General features: G+C 37.7%; 1 pseudogene across 1 annotated transcript in view; it reads right to left on the reverse strand.

The window, feature by feature from the left end:
- The window catches only part of LOC311113510 (integrin alpha-L-like), a 29,886-nt pseudogene extending 21,383 nt beyond the window's left edge, over positions 1-8,503 (reverse strand). Inside the window, exons 1-8 of the transcript XR_014615941.1 lie at positions 8,300-8,503; positions 6,064-6,178; positions 3,130-3,227; positions 2,842-2,909; positions 2,362-2,476; positions 2,016-2,146; positions 1,020-1,162; positions 736-889 (exon numbers count right to left, since the gene is read on the reverse strand). The product of XR_014615941.1 is annotated as an integrin alpha-L-like (transcript). The remainder of the gene's footprint in view (positions 1-735; positions 890-1,019; positions 1,163-2,015; positions 2,147-2,361; positions 2,477-2,841; positions 2,910-3,129; positions 3,228-6,063; positions 6,179-8,299) is intronic.
- Positions 8,504-8,906: the final 403 nt, after the last annotated feature.

Raw genomic sequence — 8,906 nt, forward strand, 5'->3', positions numbered from 1 at the left:
CCGTAGCATCCGAACGGTTTGGCCTACAAACTAATATGACCACTCTATTTTAAGAGGAGACTCTCACAAGCACGATTGGAATCGTCTGAAGGTAACCTATACAAACTAATGGAAGTATGGAGGTAGTTTTGTGCCAACAAAAATAAGGGGTTAAATATGTGTCCAAAAAAACACAATATTTCCTGAGCTTTCTTATATCTCCTAGATATAGGACTGACACTTCAAATCCTTATGATTTGTTTTTTGACTGTCTTTTTTTGCCATTTATGAATGTGTTATTCAAAGCATTTCTATGGGCTATAGTAGTAAAGGCCAAATTCAATATCTCATCAAATTATATTTCTTTTGTTTTTTGGGATAGCTAAAGGAAAAATAGCTAAAGCAAAATCAAATAGCTAAATAATACATGGTATGACCATCTTAAAACAATTCCATATATTAGCTTAGTAGAACCCTGGGTCTGATCAGTAAATAAAGATGTGGACTACAGCGAAACCTTCCATCCCTGGATTGAGGTACATTTGCAAACCTTTTAACTTGAAGTTCACAGAGATGCAAATATATTGGCATTTAGTCATTTCAACTAGGAGGAGAGCATACCTTCTAGTCTAAATGTTTTGGCTAGTGATCAACCAGCTGTAGTTATGGGAATGAAACAGTTGTAATGGAATTAAGTCATACAATTGTGTGTTGTTGTGTTGGGGGTATGCAGGCGCTCCCCTTTTAAGGATTTACCCCGATGACGAAACGGATTATGTTTTTCTCATCACTTCTTTTGATAGAGTTATAATTTCTATCAGAATCACTGGGATTTCCATCTGTTATTACGACCAGTACTTTAGTTGCATCTGCAGTGGCGCCGGCAGCTTGGTTTTCAAAAATGTTTTTCCTGAAATAGATGTATACAAACAACAGATCAAGCAATCTTTCTTACACCACAATCCCCTTTGATCAGATTCCGAGTATTCGGTCAGAACATTGAAAGTAAAACTGATTAATAATGATCAACTGTGACCTACAAGACAAAGTCTATCGCCTGATGTGTATTGGTTAGATCAGCCATGTGCTTTTCATTCATAAGATTAGTCAAGGCTCTCCCCTCTTGGTAGTCATTGAAGTCGAAAACTGTCCTGGCTGTTGATGAGAACTGAACCGCTGCGAACTGTGGTTTAAAAAAAGAGGAAAGATAACTAATATTGATTTCATTCCATACTTTCCATGCAGCAACCTAGGTATAGCACATCTTATAATTAGTGGTGACTTGAGGAACCATGAAGATCCTCAAGGAACCATTGCAAGTCAATGGGTCATATTTGCACCTTCGGTAAATTTAGGGGTTCTTGAAGGAACCTTTAATGGTTCAATGTAGCATCGGGATCCTGGAGGAACCCTGGAGTGGAGGCGTGGCTTAGGAAGTGCGTGGCTTTAAGATACTGTATATATTTTTTAGGCCACCTGTTAGAGTAAATGTCATTCCTGTTAATCTGTTCTGCTGTATTGTCATCACATGTGAAAGTTAAACACTGATAGTTTTATAGCGTCAGTGAGGCTTACAGAAGTTTTCCTCAAGAGCCTATGCTCTTCCAAAGTGGGAATAGTTGTCACTTTATTACTATATGTAAATAGAATTGTTAATATTATTAACATTATATTGAAGTATATAATATGTATAAATATTCAAGGATTTAGTTTTGCAGTGTAAAACATAACATGATGAACAGGAATGAGATTTGCGCTAATGGGTGGGCAAAAATTGCCTATCTGAAAGCCACGCCTCCAATAATAGGCTGCCACCACTTCAATATATTATCAAAAAGGTTCAAAATGTAACTCCTCCCATCAGACCCTTTACACAGGGGTTCCTCCAAGACCCTTGAACTGGAAAGGTTCCGCCGGTGTGGCAACCCAAAAGGTTCTTCTAGGCACCTTTACTTCTAAGAGTGTAGATAAACAGATGTATGTTCAGCAACCTCACAAGCATGATTCAAGTTATGAACTTTAAAAGGGAAGTTTACCTTGATTGAGGAGTTTTTTAGGGTTGTCATGATATTGTTTATGAAACCTTTGTTCTCATCAAATTCGTCCCCTGTCATGCTTCCTGATCCGTCAAAGAGGAAAACGAGGTCCACTATTTTCTTAGTACATTCTGGAAGAGAAAGTGAATTAAAGAAATGTATATGATGGATAACACACAATATTCTTCACATATTCAGGAATCCAGATCTTATCATTCACAATTCATATTTTGTGACCTAATCCTAATGTAATTTAGCATTATATGAATAAACAGTCAATATATACCTACAAATCTTGGGTTATTTTATTTATATCTACAAATGTGTTCCAGTTTCGTTGTTATACCTTGGAAGGCAGGAGTGAAGTTAGAGGTGATCTGGAGCTGGCTGTTGAACTGATAGCAGATACTGTTCAGATAGGAGTTCCCATCGCACTCGTGTGACAGGCCAGGGCTGCAGGCCTGAATGAGGATAATAAGTCATTGGAAATTAGATAAAATAATGGCTTGTCTGGTGGACCTCAGATGGCTTCAAAAGAGAGAGTTACATGAATTTGCCATGATCATTTTTTAGATTGTTGAGCTATTGTTTTATGACTCAAGTGAAACAAGTAATTTAGGTTTACACAGGCAGCCCAATTCTGATATTTTTTCCACTAATTGGTGGAGCTGATCTGATTGGTCAAAATACCAATTAGTGAAAACAATATCAGAATTGGGCTGTCTATGTACTGTAAATGCTGCCAAACACATGTATTACATATGCACAGTACACTCACATTCACAACAAGAATATGATCAAATTAACTGTTTGGTGTTTATCTTACAGTGAACGTTGGAGGAGAAGTAGATTGTCCAGCCATAGACAGTCCAATGTACTTGATTGTGTCAGTTTCTGTTGGAAGGGAAAAGGCAGACTTGCAAAATCAACTAGTGTTTCTCATTTTCAAGATCTTGTTGACATTTCAACAATATTTTAAAGCTGTCAAATATCGATTAGCCATGGATACCGTGATAGGTGTTACATGTTCTTATAATTATTCATTTTGTTAAGGTAACCACCATTCTAAATTGCAGTAAGTACAGTATAGTGTATCATCAACTTCCATCTCTACCTTCAGAAGTGTAACAGTTTGTACAGTTTGTTAGGTCTTGAGCACATCTACAGATTCCACCAGATCCATTCTTCTGATGTGGCGCACTGACCATTACCCTGTGGGTGAGAAATACCAGTATAGTTTGGTCGATTTAGATGAGACTGTATGACTTCTTATATATATGACAAACTTTAAATCAAGAGTGGTTGCATAACATTTGTGACAATGTGGTAAATTACTTTTGTATATCCATTTTCTATTGGTTACTAAGGTTACAATAACAACTGCATGGTGAAGGAGGAAGGCAGGATGTTATCAGAGGTGTGATATGATGAATCACAAGTTAGAATTTCCCTTCCATCAATGTACGCATAACTAATACACTGATGCACATTAGTCATGTGCATTGGATGCAGCTCACATAATTTAAGAAACGTAATAAATGTTCAAGTATTGTAAATAAGAATAGAATATGTTTCTACATTCTTCTACATTAATGTGGATGCTTCCATGATTACGATAGTCTTGAATGAATCATGAATAATGATGAGTGAGAAAGTTAGACGTACAAATATCAAACCCCAAGACATTCTAACCTCTCACCCTTATAATAACAGGGGAGGTTAGCATTTTTTAGGGGATATGATATTTATGCCTCTGTAACTTTCTCACTCATCATTATTCACGATTCATTCAGGATTATCCGTAATCATGGTAGCATCCACATTAATGTAGAAGTGTTTAGAAACATATTCTGTTCTTATTTACAATAAAAGTGACTCCAAATTGACACAATACATTATTCTATTAGGCACAAAATAATCTGAAACACAACCAAAACAAACAGAAAATGCATCCAACAAGTTTGTAGAATCACAAGCTTGATGTAATCATTGCGTTTTAGGAATATGGGACCAAATACTAACATTTTGACAACTTTAATTCACATAAGTGAATTTGTCCCAATATTTTGGTCCCCAAAAATGGCGGGACTATGTACAAAAAGTGCTGTAATTTCTAAACGGTTCACCAGACATGGATGAAAATACACTCAAGTTAATGCTGACAGTCTGCACATTAACCTCACAGTCATTGTATCATTTCAAATCCAAAGTGCTGGAGCATAGAGCCAAAACAACAACAAATACATTTGGAGCTCACTGTATATACAGAGCCATATATTTTCTAAATACATTGCTATGGATATACAGTGGGGTCCAAAATTACTGGTACCCCTGACTGGCAATGCACAAACAATACTTTAAAAAATATAAACAATATAATTATAGAGAAACTCAAAATAACAACATGTGAGAAATACTGTACTATATTAATGTTCCAATGGAACCCACCAAAATCAATTATTGATTTAATAAAAAATCAATGTCCTCCAAATCAATGTTTTACAATTAATGGCACCCTTAAAGATTATTGTAAATAACATCGAACCAAAATTAAACCACTAATTAAATTCCACTTATTTAAGTTTATCAAAGTCTTAATGAACTATATTGAGCCATTACATCACTTCCTGTTTCACTAGGGTATAAAAATGAGGTACACGCATGCAATATCCCTTTGTCATCCAACACCATGAAGAAAATAAAATTACTGCCAGTTCAAAAGAGACAGATGTTTGTAGACCTTCATAAATCTGGTAATGGCTACAAGAAGATCCACAAACGATTGAATATACCACTGAGCACTGTCAGGGCAATTATTAAAAAATGTAAACGATATGGAACAGTTGAAAACCTCACGGGTAGAGGACGCAAATGCATTTTGCCCCCCGTGATAGGGAGGAGGATGGTGAGAGAAGCAACAAATTCCCCAAGAATCACTGTGAAAGAATTGCAGGCCTTGGTGGTGTCTTGGGGTCACCAGGTTTCAAAAAGCACCATCGGACGTCACCTCCACAACCACAGGCTCTTTGGAACGGTTTCCAGAAGAAACCCTTTTCTGACCCCAAGACACAGAAGCAAGCGCTTGGAGTTTGCCAAACGACATTTAAATTATGACTGGAAGAAGGTAAGACCAACATTTAACGTTTTGGTCAGATACAGCATCGGCATTTTTGGCGTCAAAACAGAGATGCATACAAGGAGAGGCACCTCATACCCACGGTGAAATATGGTGGTGGATCAGTGATGTTTTGGGGCTGTTTTAACTCCAGAGGTCCAGGGAACTGGATAAGATTGACGGCATAATGAATTCCACCAAGTATTAGGCAATTTTGGTTGACAATCTGGTTGCCTCTGCCAGAAGGCTGGGACTTGGCCGTAGGTGGACTTTCCAACAAGACAATGACCCAAAACATACCTGAAGATCCACACAGAAATGGTTCTGTGACAACAAAATCAATGTTCTGCCATGGCCATCTCAGTCGCCTCAATCCAATCGAAAATCTGTGGGCTGAGTTGTTGAGGGCAGTTGACAAGCGCAAACCCAAGAATGTGAAGGATCTTGAAAGGATCTGCATAGAGGAATGGTCCAAAATCCCTCCAAATGTGTTCCTTAACCTTGTCAAACGTTACAGGAAAAGACTCCATGCTGTTATCCTTGCCAGAGGTGGTTGCACTAAGTACTAAATGAGGAGTGCCAATAATGATGAAACCTTGATTTTGGTTACATTTATTTTGCATTAAATAATTGTATGATTTTGGTTGGTTCCATTGAAACATTAATAAAGTACAGTATTTCTCACATGTTGGTATTTTGAGTTTCTCTATAATTATATTGTTTATATTTTTTAAAGTATGGTTTGTGCATTGCCAGTCAGGGTTGGCAGGAATTTTGGAGCCCACTGTATATAGTGCATGTTTGCAGACACAGGTGCATTTTTTTGGTAATTTCTGTTTCCTCAGGTGTGTGATACTGTTTTGCAGATGAAGTTTGTAACATAATACTAACCAGAACCACACATTTCACTATGATGATAACAATAACACTTACCCTTTCTCCTTGCCAGAAATGAATTGCAGGACTTTGTAACCAAAGAAATCTTGTTCCTCCCCTTTGTAGATTTGTGGGTTTGTTTCATCAATGTTGAAAGCCATTGAAGAGACAGCTGGCAAAGAAAAGAAAAGAGTGGTAGAATCGGATGACAGACAACTATTTGGGTTAAATGCATAAAAATGATATTGGTAAATATTTGTTGTCTAGTGGGCCTAATCCACGATGTACAATAGAATACATAATTGAATCAGCATTTCACACAAATCTTAGATATCCGATCTTTCCTACAACACGGGAAATTGGCATAATTTAATATTTAATATTTTAGATCATGGTCAGTGAAAACCAGTGCCAGCACTATGGGGGCATTGTGGGGGCAATGCCTCCCTAAATGTACTTTTGTGCCCACCCAAAAAACATTCTACCAACATTTGGATATATTTATTTATTGATATAAATATTACTACACCAGAGCTACATGCTCTAGCCAGTCAAATTTCCCGCCAGTTCATTGCCAACCCTCTAGCCTATTTTATATTCAGCAAGCAAGAGCAAGCTGCTTCTCCCTATTAGTTAAAAAAATTGCTCAAAATAAGTGACCAAAATATATTGCTATTCCTGGGACTTGCATTGAGCTAGGCTACTCGTACAAGAGATATTAGCAATCGAGAGAGGAGAGGGGAAGAGAGAGAGAGAGGCCAGTGGAGCTGATGCCTGCAGAGATGCATGAATTGTGCAAGACGGGAACAGTGAAGACAGAGATGTGTTAGAAATGAGGGTAATTCATATATTAATCTATCATTCGTAGGTCTATGCTGCCATACCACCTGACCTGTGCTATGCAAGACCAGGGCAAAGTATATCCACCAGAGACAGATTTAAATATCATATAGGCCTTCATAATATAGGCCTGCTATCGCATAGCTGTCTCTCTCCCCCTTCAAACTTTCCTTGTCAATTCATTTGGTAGGCTACATTGTTTTAGCATTATCCAAGGCCTAGGTTTTTAATAGCCAACGTTTTTAGGAAAGGAGAAATGTGATTTGCTCTTGTGTGTTTGAAATGCGCTGTTGGCTTTAAATGGTGGGTCCTTTTGACGAGTGGAAGATTCATTGCATATATTATATATATAGCCTAACTATAAATATAGCATCAAAAAGAGTTCCCCCCAGCTGATCATAGTCTGGCGCTGGCTCTGGTGAAAACAACTAAATGTTCAGTCTGCATAAACGTATTTTGAGGAATCATAATTTTAACATGTTTGACTGAACATAGGTGTGCTATAGGCTACTGTTGTTCAGCCAGAACTGCCTTCAAAAGTTAATTACATTTACATTTTAGTCATTTAGCAGACGCTCTTATCCAGAGCGACTTACAGTTAGTGAACACATATATATATATATTTTTATACTGGCCCCCCGTGGGAATCGAACCCACAACCCTGGCGTTGCAAACGCCATGCTCTATCAACTGAGCTACATCCCTGCCGGCCATTCCCTCCCCTACCCTGGACGACGCTGGGCCAATTGTGCGCCGCCCATGAGTCTCCCGGTCGCGGCCGGCTGCGACAGAGCCTGGATTCGAACCAGGGTCTAATGCAGCTGTAACATTGTAAATAACTTATTTATGACCTTTTCCACTATGAAAAATGTGTGATAAATGGCCAATAGTTAATGCTTATCATTGACTGTCTCAAAAACATGAATAGACAATAAGGTGGTATCTAGGTTTAAAAGGTTAAGTGGCCTATTGCCTCAAAAACAAAAAAGTAGAAGTCGGTTACCGTTATTGATGTGAAACCACAAGTAAAGATATTGTATGACTAGTTCTGTTTTCTAAAAGGCCCCCCAAAAATTACAATGGAGCATCTAACAAGTCAATTACATTTAGAGCATTAGATTTTTATTTTTATTGGGATTCCCATTAGTCGACAGCAATGGCAACATTAGGCACCTTTCTTTGACATAAATGATCCTTGTGCAAGTTAAGCATCCATTTTGAAAACATACCCTCTTCTACTTCAAGTTTGCCTATTGATTACAATGGTGTGAACAGTTCAACATATTTGAGTATTTTAGATTCAGTCAGGAATAGCAACAACAAAAAAACTAAACTGTAACTTAAAACGTGTAGTATTGAAAGTAATTGACTTTTTTTTTTCTAGTTGAGCTGATGATGTTTTTTCCAACCCTTTTAATATGTAATTGAATATTAAGCTGATGTCAGCGCTTACCAATGGCTGCCATGCAGGTGAGCAGGGAGAGGGTTCCCTGCCCAGACATCTTCTCCTTCTCTTTGTTCACTAGCATGCAGTGAGGAAAATATTGCAACACTCAACCTTTGCAAAGGAAACTTACTTGTCTTCCTGCACTTTGTTTCCTGTGTGCCTCTTCTTATAAGAGGGCGTCTCCACCCCCAAAAGTAGCTGCGGTAGTTCACTATCATCTGGGTGAGAATGTGGATGTTTTTTGCAATTTCCTCTTTTGCATGATTGGTATTGGTACATTGCCCCACCCTCTTCTTTTACACTTTCCCAGTGAGAAGTATTAAATGTGAGAAACCCGGCAAGAAAAGAGTTACAGACTACATACTACACCCAATCTATAACAATGTCTTATTTGAGTCAGAACATGTGTCTGGAAGTGGTGTTTTGAATGAGGCAACAACAAACATGTGAGAAAGCTTATTTGGCTATTCAGTTGAGTTAAATTTTATTTCACATATGACTATAGTTTAGTTTTATTGATTGTGTTTGAAATCACATAAGCCTAGTAGCAGCTCAAGAAAGGATCTTTGTCTAACCTCAGATACTTCTGGAGACCAGTTTGATTGAGATTCTC

This window comes from Coregonus lavaretus (genome assembly GCF_964263955.1).
Source record: "Coregonus lavaretus genome assembly, chromosome: 40".
NCBI classification, from domain to species: domain Eukaryota; kingdom Metazoa; phylum Chordata; class Actinopteri; order Salmoniformes; family Salmonidae; genus Coregonus; species Coregonus lavaretus.